We start from the raw sequence: 10906 nt of genomic DNA on the forward strand, positions 1-10906 counted from the left end.
TGTAAATATGCAATAAATTGATTATGCCTGAAAATAGGCTCATGTCCAAGCCATACATGTTTTGTTTTCTATTCTGAGAATGCTTTTAATTATTTTATCTAGTGGGAAAACTCTTTTCTTAGGGATAGGCATGTGGGAGGGGAGGAAAATTCTGTACTCTGGACCTTAGGGAGTGCTGTGGTAATTTCGTGTCTGAGGTCTTTGGGAAGCTGGACTTAAGAACTGATTCCCTTTTATGGCAAAATAACATGAATTTGTCTTTTTAAAGTCCACTGGAAAATGGAGCGTGGCTACAGAAAGCTGCAGCTGTGAATATTTGTAAAGCAGCATGGTTTCCCATTTCTGGCAATTCCCTGTCCCCTGCCCACATTTTCAACGAGTGTCTTACCCAGCATTAGAGTAAATGATAGAACAGAAAAGAATGAATGAGAACGTTGTATCATATCAATTCCTAGCAACAAACTCATTTCTTTTCTAACATTTCGTAGACAACAGATAAGAAGTTGAGCCCTGTCTGACATTTATTAGGGATTTTTGCATTTCCTAGGTGCAGGCTCACATTGGACAGAATTTTACTGATGGCCATGAGAACTCTGTCACAGTTCCTTTGCTCAAATGGTATCAGGATTTGACATTTACACTCTCTCTCAGCTGATTACTTAAAAGTTCTCTCAGCAGAAAATGGAGAGGAATTATAAGCAGAAATGTGGAGAAATTAAAACGCTGGAGCTGCTCCCATGTAAAGAAGACTCTACATACTGAAACACACAGACAAATCCAGGAGACTGGGCAGGGCAAAGCAAGAAAGCACATTCTCTTCTTTCATTCATCTTTTCTGAAACGGAAGGACTAGATTCTGAAATGTTGGTGGGTTTAAAAAACAACAACCATAAGAATCGTGTTTCCTCCAGGAACTTCATGTTTCTCAGCTATAGGGCAGGGTTCTGATACCATACATTTTTACAAACTAAAGTCAAGCAAGAAAGAAATGCTGGGAATATTTGGATCTGCATACCTTTAATAAATACAAACTCTTCAGCATAGGAAATGAAATGCAAAATCGTGGGAAAATGTATAATTCTATTTATCAAATAGTCACATTTAAATGATCTGATTATAGGGGAAAATGAGGAGAGACATTTTAAAGCTGTCCTTGTAGTGTCATTAAAAACAGTAAAGCTATTATATTTGATAAGCCATTTGTCCCATTATTTCTTGTCCAATGAACTTTGAAAAAGAGCTAAGAAAAATTCCCCTCCTTATTTTTTCTTTTCATAAAACTCAATCCACAGGCCTGTATATTATTTTCACTTTTTTTTTTTTTCTTGTGTGCTTCCTTTTGTATTTTTTGGCTGCTCTGGTGGAATTTTCTATGATAAGAGGACCACCAATCCAGTGTGCATGGTGTGGGGTTGGCCCAGTTGAGTGGGCCCCACTGGGCCTTCAAGGAAAAGGGCCAGGAATTCACAGGGCTTGATTACTGCCAGGGCTTTTTCTGCTTTTAAGTGAACTATGCTCTTCCTAGTAAATCAACGCCTGAACATTAGAGGTTTAACACCAACGCAGTGAATTGAGCAGAAACTCTCTAAAGAAGAAGCCCCAGCAATGCCTACAAGATATTTCTCCAAGCTTGTTTAAAAGTGAAAAGAAGGTTATTGTGTGAGCTACTATTAGGGTTTTGAACGTTTTTAAACCAACTTCCATAGTGAAATATGGTGTAAAAGTGTCTTCATTCATAAAGGACAAACATCTTGTGCTTAAAGCTTTTTGTTTTGTATTCATAACACATCTGACCACCATACCTATTTTCTTTAATTAAAAAAAAAATATTAGGGGGCTTCCCTGGTGGCGCAGTGGTTGAGAATCTGCCTGCTAATACAGGGGACACGGGTTCGAGCCCTGGTCTGGGAAGATCCCACATGCTGCGGAGCAACTAGGCCCGTGAGCCACAACTACTGAGCCTGCGCGTCTGGAGCCTGTGCTCCGCAACAAGAGAGGCCGCGACAGTGAGAGGCCTGCGCACAGCGATGAAGAGTGGCCCCCGCTCGCCGCAACTAGAGAAAGCCCTCGCACAGAAACGAAGACCCAACACAGCCAAAAATAAATTAAAAAATAAATAAATAAATTAAAAAAAAAAATTAAAAATGAAGATATCAGGATTCTTCCAATTCTGATTATTCTATTTACTATCTATGATCCAATCTAATTTGGTTAACATTTATGGACCACATAGGTCATTAAATGGTTGGGCTATGGGCTGGTGATATGAGAATAAAGGAGATGACACTGGAGTTTGGCCAAATAGCTTTAACGATGAGTAACCAATTTTCTATTCCTATCTTAATATGGTTGTCAGTATTTCCTTCTTAATGGGTTTGGATTCATGACTGAGACTGATTTTTCATCTCTCTTTGTACCCATACCCTTTAATATGTGACTTTGCCATGTGACTAAAGGAGAAGGGTATATTGACTTGTCCTTTGACTTAGGTTCCCCATGTGGCTTGCTGTGGCCAAAAGAACAAGGTGGAAATGATATTATGCCTCAACAGGCTTTGGGAGTTTCTGCTTTCCTTCTTGTGCTTCTGCTGTGGCCTTGAGGAGCACATACCAGGTTCCAGGAGGAAACTGAAAAACATAGATAATGGAGTCATCCCAGCTGAGTCATCCCAGCCAAGCTCGGCTTTGATCAACCAAGTGCCAGGTGACCTACAGCTTCACAAGTGATAATAAACAATGGCTGTCTAAAGCCACTGCCTTTTAGAGTGGTTTGTTTTACAGCAATAGTTATCTGATACAGTAGGACTCATTCGTTCCCTCACTTATCCATCCTCCAGCATCAGTTGGACACCTAATAAGACCCAACTTCTGTGACTACAGCCTGAGACACAAAGGGTGAACTTTTAGGGGAATGAGACAAAGGAGTAGCAAATCATATAGATTTGCAAAGTGCTGAGATGGAAGTATATTCTCAGTGCTATGATGAATCCCATAGTGTGTTATGGAAGGCATTCTGGCAGAGGAGAGATAAGCCTAGAAAAATTTTAAAGAGTAAGTAGGGATTAGGAAGCCCCTAGGTTTGGATTTTGAAGGGTAGAAGTATGGAAAGGCATTCTATGTTGAGAAAGCACACAGCATTTGCAAATATCCTATTGCTGAGAAAGATCCTGGTGCTTCGAGGGCAGAGCAAGGAATCTGACATGGTCAGGAACCATATCTCGCATTTTCTTATACTCCATGAGGTTCTTAACATGGCAAACTCAGGTATAGCTCGAGAATGGCTCAGTGATTTTATTGGTCACTGTCTTGAGGAGACAATGTTTAAGGAAAGTCACCTTAAAAATCACCCAGTTCTCTATCTAAATTCAGACCTCACTTCTTGAGAATGTCAGACTTAGGCAGGAAGCCTTTTGATTATTTGTGGTGTTTTTCTCTTTGCTTCCTGCTTTAATCTTATAGCACAGGGACCAAACTATTCTAAGGAGAACTACTTCCTTGGTATTTTTGGCTTGTCTCTTACCAGGAAACTGGTGGAAGTGTCAGGGGTACCCTTTTCAAGAGATTTCCACCTAAACCAAGGGGGGTTGCATCCACTTCCTAACCATTCAAGGCTTTAGCCATTTGTGGTTTACTCATGTTCACTATTACGAAGTTTTGTTGACAGAAGCTCAGGAAGTCCTTAAAGGAGCCACAAACATGTTTTCTTAACTGCCAAGTTACAACTTTGCTATTTACATGAAAGAGTTTTTTGTTTTTTTTCTTTTTTTTTTTTTAAGTAGAGATATCTTGAAAATTAGTATGTTTCAATTGAAAAGAAGCTCTGAGGTCACTGGGCCCTGTCCTCCGCATTTACCAAGTTGGATGAGCATGCTCTGGGGGTAAAAAACAAAAAAGGCTGATTCAAAGTCTCATTAATTAAGGACAAAAATGGAACTGGATCTCTTGGCTCCCAGGCTAGTGAGCTTAGGACTACACCCTCTTGCATTCTTTTTTTCTTTTTCTTTTTTTTTTTTTTTTAAGTTTTCAGCTTTTGACAGGTCTTTTTTTTTTTTTTAATTATTTATTTATTTATTTATTGTTGTGTTGGGTCTTCATTTCTGTGTGAGGGCTTTCTCTAGTTGCGGCAAGTGGGGGCCACTCTTCACCACAGTGCGCGGGCCTCTCACTATCGTGGCCTCTCTTGTTGCGGAGCACAGGCTCCAGATGCGCAGGCTCAGCAATTGTGGCTCACGGGCATAGTCGCTGACGGGCATAGTCGCTCCGCGGCATGTGGGATCTTCCCAGACCAGGGTTCGAACCTGTGTCCCCTCATTGGCAGGCAGATTCTCAACCACTGCGCCCCCAGGGAAGCCCCTTTTTTTCTTTTTCTTAAATGAGAATGTTTCTAAATATTTATTTGAGCAACAATTTTCTTGGTTTTCTTAGAATTATTACCCAGCATCACTATTCATTCATTCTGTTTTTTCCTTTGATTATATATATCCTTATTGTCATTTACCACAGCTCAAAATTTCCTTACCTATGAGAGTTCAGATTTTGTGTATTAAAGGCATTCATCTTTACCAATTCTCTACCTTTGAATTTTTTTAAAAGATTTTTATTGGAGTATAGTTGATTTACAGTGTTGTTTTAGTTTCAAGTGTATAGCAAAGTGATTCATTTATACATATACATATATCCATTCTTTTTCAGATTATTTTCCCATATAGGTTATTACAGAATATTGAGTAGAGTTCCGTGCTATACAGTATACAGGTTTGATGTTCTAGATAATATGCATTTTTGATTTCTTATACAGCTCATATTATCTAGAACACCAAACCTGATCCACAAAAATGAACTTACACAGAGACAGAAACAAAATGTTCTAGCGTCTTAAGAAAGAACAAGTAAAAAGAGAAAATGGCATCCAGATTCCAAAAAGAGCTGAAGGAATGGGTTTCACAAGTAAAGTGGTTATTCTGCAGTGGCAAAACAATTCAGAAACTTGGGATGGAGGTGTTTGAAATGGGGAAGTGGACAGGAAAGGAAGGAGAGGAAAGAAGACACTACGTCTTTAAATTGAATTGAATGTTCTGTGACTTTAAATGAAAGCTCTTCTGTTGTTGGGCAAATAAATTTAAACCACTTAACATGGCAGAGAAGGTCAGGCAAGCTTATTATAGTGATCATAGCGTTACAGCTATTGCCATTGACCGCTGCTCTCTGGAATCACCAATAATCAGAGACCGCAAGCTGTGTTTGCAGAGAAAGGTCATCATTCATTTTTTTCAAAGCATTAATATCTTTTGTTTGTTTGGCTCAACATGAAACAGGAATCGATAGAGGTAATTCACAGAGCAATTAGCCCCTCATCTGTCAAACGGCATCTGGGTGTATTTAACAAAAAGACCTTTGGAAAGGTTTAAAAAGGAAGAAAGTGCCTATACCATCAACGATTTATATTTTCTACATGACATGTTGTGTATGTATCTGTGAAAAGGGGGGCCCTGGGACTAAGAAAATATACATAAAGCATGCTATAAATCTACACTTCAATGTTATGATGTCTCAGTGTTGAGGTAGACCAAGAATATCTCGGATTACTTTCTCTCCTGGTTCCCGTGAAGAGGGCAAGTGACATTGGGGTTTTGTATCATGGACACACACAGCCCTAGTACAGAGATTTCACAAAAAGAAGACCTCAAGGAAAAACTTGTTTTGGGCAGTGTAAGGAATTGGAGAGTAAGTAAGTAATTGGAGTGTAAGGAATTGGAGTGTAAGGAATTCTGCCTTCTGGCATCAGATCCTATGACTTTTGTGCTGCTCCTGAGACCGGCCACAGCCACGCTGTGTGACCCACTGCAAGGAGACGGCTCCCCGCCAGGTCAATACCAGCCATGCCAGTCTGGCATGGCCTTGTTTCCATATCTAATTTGCCTATATTGAAATAAGAAGGGAAAACGTGAAATACAAAATTAACTTAAAAGACTTAAGTATTTTAAAAAATGAATTCTGTTCTGGGTCCATTTTTCTTTATTGAATGTCAATTGTGTGGATCATGGGATTAATGCAATAAGTATCAAAGAGGTAGGCTTTTGAAAAATTCAGCTTAGGGAGTTGTCTACACATTTACACAAACACTATTACTCTCAGCAGGACCAGATGTATTTCGGGAATGGCATATTTTCTTTTCAATTCTCTGGCTCTTCCTTCTCATTTTTTCTTGACTTTTTTTTTTTTTTTTTTTTTGGTTTCTCCCCATCCTATTCCTCCCCCACTTTTTTTTTGTTTTGTTTTGGTCTTCACCCAGACTGTAAGATCTTGGCCAAAAAAGAATTCATGAGATAAAAAGAAAGTTACAAAAGTTTTGCTTCTTCTGTGATTACAGAAAATGTGCATTTTGGGTATTGAATTTAATTTTATTCTTAATATCCAAACATTCTAATAGGTTACCTATCCATCCCTAAGGTTTTTTCAAGATAACTGTAAATGTCTTATATGGAAATTATGTTATGCAGTTAAGTGAAAAAGCAAGTGACTACACTGAACTTTGAGTATAATTAGAACTGTGAAAAAATATCACAGCAAAAGACTGAAAGGAAGCACTCCTTAAGTAACGTTGTCTTTGGGTAGAGAGATGATGGAGGTTTCATTTAAAATTTCTTTTTTTTTTTAAATTTTTTATAATAAATATACTACTTTTTTAATTGGAAAAACTAAAATGTCACTTAAATTTAATGTAGTAACACATACAAGGCAATTGTGTCTTTGCAAAGTCATTACATTTCATACTGACCTCAGATACCCAGAATTTTACTTATTGTAAACACTGTCAAACACTCTTGTAGAATTTGTTTTCATGGCCAGAACGAAAATCAGTTCTTAGAGCCTCATGAATTTGTACAGAGCATGTACAATTCCAATCTGACTGTAAAACTGAAGTTGAGGACAGTTGGGGTAGCAGGAAGTAACTCATGGTACATCCAGATTTCTGAAATAATAAAATCCTATTATAAGAGAATTTAATTATCAAATATTTGGGCTCATCTTATTTTTCTGAATGTGGAATTTTATCCTGGAGGCATTTTGACACAGTGTTCCCTTCCTCTCAGCCTCCCAACATTTTTGTTATTTTTTTTTCTGTTTATGTCAGCTGTGCTGGAAGTTTCCATACATTCAACATATGGCTTCCTTTATGTAGAAAGTTTCTCTGTAACCTATAGACATTGGCTAATAATTATTTCCCATACTTCCTGTTACTAAAGCAAACATCACAGTCAGCAGTTACCTAGGGTCTATTTTGCTCTCGCGAAAGTCTTATAATACACTTCAACAACAATCCAAATCATCCCACCTTCCAAACGGTTATTCAACAAGCAGGGGTTATTGCCCCCTTGTTAGACTGTCTCAGGGGTGGGTCTGGCTTCCATGGACCTTGCACATTCTTCTGATTTGTAAGTCAAACCTGAGTTAGAAAGATGGACTGCCACCTCCTCCAGGCTCTGCTTAGTGTCACAGGGGTACAGTTCATCAGACAAACACCTCATAAGCATCAGTTCTGGCTGCTTTCCAGGGAAAACCATGTCATGCCATTGAATAACACTTAGGACCCAATCTTTCATTCTTCTCCTCCATAACTAAATAAATTGGGTAAAGGTCTTGCCCTGTCTCAAGATAACAAGAAGTTTAAAGAACTTACTTGTGTTTCATGTGGCAGACACTAAGCTTTAGAGAAGTGAACAAAAACAAGATGGCGGCTTTCCTGAAGTTCAAAGGCAACTCTGATAGCAAATGAATACTGGCAATCCTTATTTCCCTGATGGGAGCAAATAATACTGCTAAGTAAAAGGAAAGGGATTCAGAGTGAGGGCGGAAAGAAAATGAGCCTAGACTTTTCTAATGCTACTTTACTCAAAACCTGATGATCATTTAGAGCAGGACTCTTTTTTCTGAAAACTTTTTCTGTAAAAGACCAGATAGTAAATAGTTTTGTGCTTTGTTCAGAAGCTACTGATCTTTGCTGTTAATAGTGTGAAACAGCCAATGAAATATTTAAACAAATGAGTGTTGACTATATGTCAATAAAACTTTATTATGAACATGAAAATATGAATTTCATATAATTTTCATGCCTCCCAAAATATCATTCTTCTTTAGATTTTTTTCAACCATTTACAAATGTGAAAACTATTCTTGTCTTATGGGTAATGCAAAAGCAGCCATGGGCCTGGATTTGGCCCTTGGGCCATAGTTTGCCACAGAACCCCCTGTTCTAGAGTTCAGAAGTTCTAGTTCAAGTTTGTGAATCATCTGATAGAAAGACAGACCCTTCCTAGCTGCTCTCAGTTTAGTGACAGCTGTTGTTTACCATTTAACTATCATCTCCTTTGAATAAGGTGCTTTTCTTTAACTTGAATCTTATGTTTTGTTATTTCAGAAAAGGCTCATTAAACTTTTTAAACTCATTGAATTTAGAAGAGAATCTTAATTATGTGTGACTCAGGCATGGGGTGGGGGAAGGAGAATTTGTGTAACCAGACCAAATTAAACTGCATAAAATCATGTCTCTCTATTTTCCTATGTTAGGCTTTTTTTTCAGGTAAAAACCCAAAATAGTCTAAAAGTCAATATCAATTTAAATTATAGTTTATTCAGACAATGATATAAAAGTAATTCTTAAATAATTTTGAAAACTCTTTGGTGACAAAGGAAAATATTCTCTTTCTGATGTAAGTGAAAATAAATCAGAGTACAAAACTCTACATTTGTGCATGTTAGCATATATAACAGAAAGATATAAATTAAAATGTTAAAAATATTTATGAGGTTAATTACTTTTTTCCGCTTTTTTTTCTACTTTCTAAATATTTCACAATATGTGTACTGCTTTTATAATTAGAAAAACAATGTTATAAGAACGCTCTTTGCTCCCAACTTTTAAAAGTATTTCTACGGACTGATCTATGCTTCTGCAGCAATCCTGCATGAGGAATCATGAAATATTCTGTATGATTCATTGACCACTGGAAGGCTTTGTGATGGCACTGAAGATAACCTGCAGTGAGCTCATAAAAATAATTACCTGAAAGTTGTACAAATTCAGCATTTTTATGACATGCAAAATAAAAAAAAGCAAAGAAGAAACAGGCAATAATACAAGTAAGGGACAGGGATAACTATATGTAAAAAGAAATAATAGATGTTACTAAATTCTATAAAATTTTGGCAGGTCAATAGAATTGAATGAGAGAGAGCCAAAAAACCTTCCCTCCCTTGCTATTCAAAAGAGGAACAAAGCACTAATTACTCTCTGGCATCAAAATCTTATGTTTATGACCAAAAGTTTCTTAAAAGCTTGACTTCCTCTTCATTTGCAAGTTTCCTAAAAAATTAACTGAGGCCAAACAATTCAACTTTCATTCATGGGGACAATGTAATAAAAAGGGATTCTTCCAATGCACCGCTTAGTGCATTTTTATTTCAATTTTTGAAGAAAAAAAATCAGACTCAACTGACAGCACAACACATGATTCCTACCTATATATTTATTCCTATTTACATTCTAGACGCCACCAGGAAGAGGTAAATATAGTTTGTTTTCTCCTGAATATAAAAAATAAGACTTTGAAAGGATCTCTGAGAAGAATGTTATATTAAAGATATATTATTAAGTGATGGCTTTAAATTATCAAATATAAAAATAACTTTATTTATGTTGTTCACTGCTTGGAAGACAAGTAAGTGTATGAGAATAAAAGAACTAGTAACTTCTTAGAAGTAAAATAAGGGCATTTCAGGCATTTGGACCTAAAGCTTGGGATTTAATCATTAGATTTGGCATGTCAATAATTTTAGACAGAAAAGTACTAACAGAAACACACCTTAGACAGATATTATTGTGTGCCTCTGTTCTTCTCTCTCTTTTTTCTGCTTCCTTACCATAGAAACCAAGCTCCCAAGTAATCTACTTGACTGGCGGACTTGTAAGAGAAGAAATTATGGCTGTAGGACCCAAGTACTTCACTTTACCTTATCAAATGCTCTCACCAATTTATGTTCTTAGCACTTTTCCACAGTCTGACAAGAATCAGGACTATTCCTGGGTGTTTTGAGGCCTCTTGCCTCTCTGGATGGTGATATCCTATCTTGACAACTCAGATCCAGCCACCAGGTACCACCCATGGGCCACTGATAGCTTTTCAGCCTGTTCCAGGTGAAACAAGAAGAAACATGACTGCAGACTGCAGTTTTTACTATTCTATTACATATTATGACTCATAAGTTTACTTTAGCATTCAAAACTCAACTTGATAAGATTCAGCTCTGCATCGTAAGCTGCTGATTGAAAGCTTATAATAAATGAGAGCCTTAGATGCGATGAGTGGGTTGCTTCTTCTATTTGGGTGGTGAGACCTGCCATGTACTCACTAAGTGCATGAATCTGTGTATAGGTGCTAAGTGAGTTGTCCAGAAAACATAATTAGAAATTGACACCATGCTGCCCAGGGAGGGTCATGAAGGATTTTGAACTAGAATGGGAGATGGAACTTGAAAAATCAGTAAGTTTGGAGAGGTGCAGAGAGGAGAGGCAGAAGGAAGTAATGACCTGTGTTAGTGACTAATGTATTGTATTCCAGGGCCTGTGTTGGTTGCTCTGCATATGCAACCCTATTTAATTCTCACCAAATCCTGGAGCTGAAACTCAGAGAAAGTAGAGTTTTCTGAAGATTACACAGCTAAGAAATATGGGAAAATGGATTCAGACTCAGATCTGCCTCGTTCTGAAGCTTACTTTCTTCTCAATGCACTGAACTGTATCAAGGATGTTTTTTGGAAGGCAGACTGATGGGTGCAAGAGTGAAGAGGTATGAATAAACACTAGCTACAGGATGACAGAGATTCCTTCCTGGAAACAGTGTTTGGGA

General features: G+C 37.5%; 1 long non-coding RNA gene across 2 annotated transcripts in view; it reads left to right on the forward strand.

Moving 5' to 3' along the window:
- Positions 1–10906, forward strand: part of LOC309650689 — a 51891-nt gene that overhangs the window by 21471 nt on the left and 19514 nt on the right. The window contains exon 4 of one of the 2 annotated variants that reach the window (XR_014257684.1): positions 10045–10846. This is a non-coding gene — a long non-coding RNA (uncharacterized lncRNA). The remainder of the gene's footprint in view (positions 1–10044; positions 10847–10906) is intronic. The other variant, XR_014257685.1, reaches the window with a different exon arrangement.

The sequence above is a fragment of the Balaenoptera physalus genome, assembly GCF_965194825.1.
Source record: "Balaenoptera physalus genome assembly, chromosome: 2".
NCBI lineage: Eukaryota > Metazoa > Chordata > Mammalia > Artiodactyla > Balaenopteridae > Balaenoptera > Balaenoptera physalus.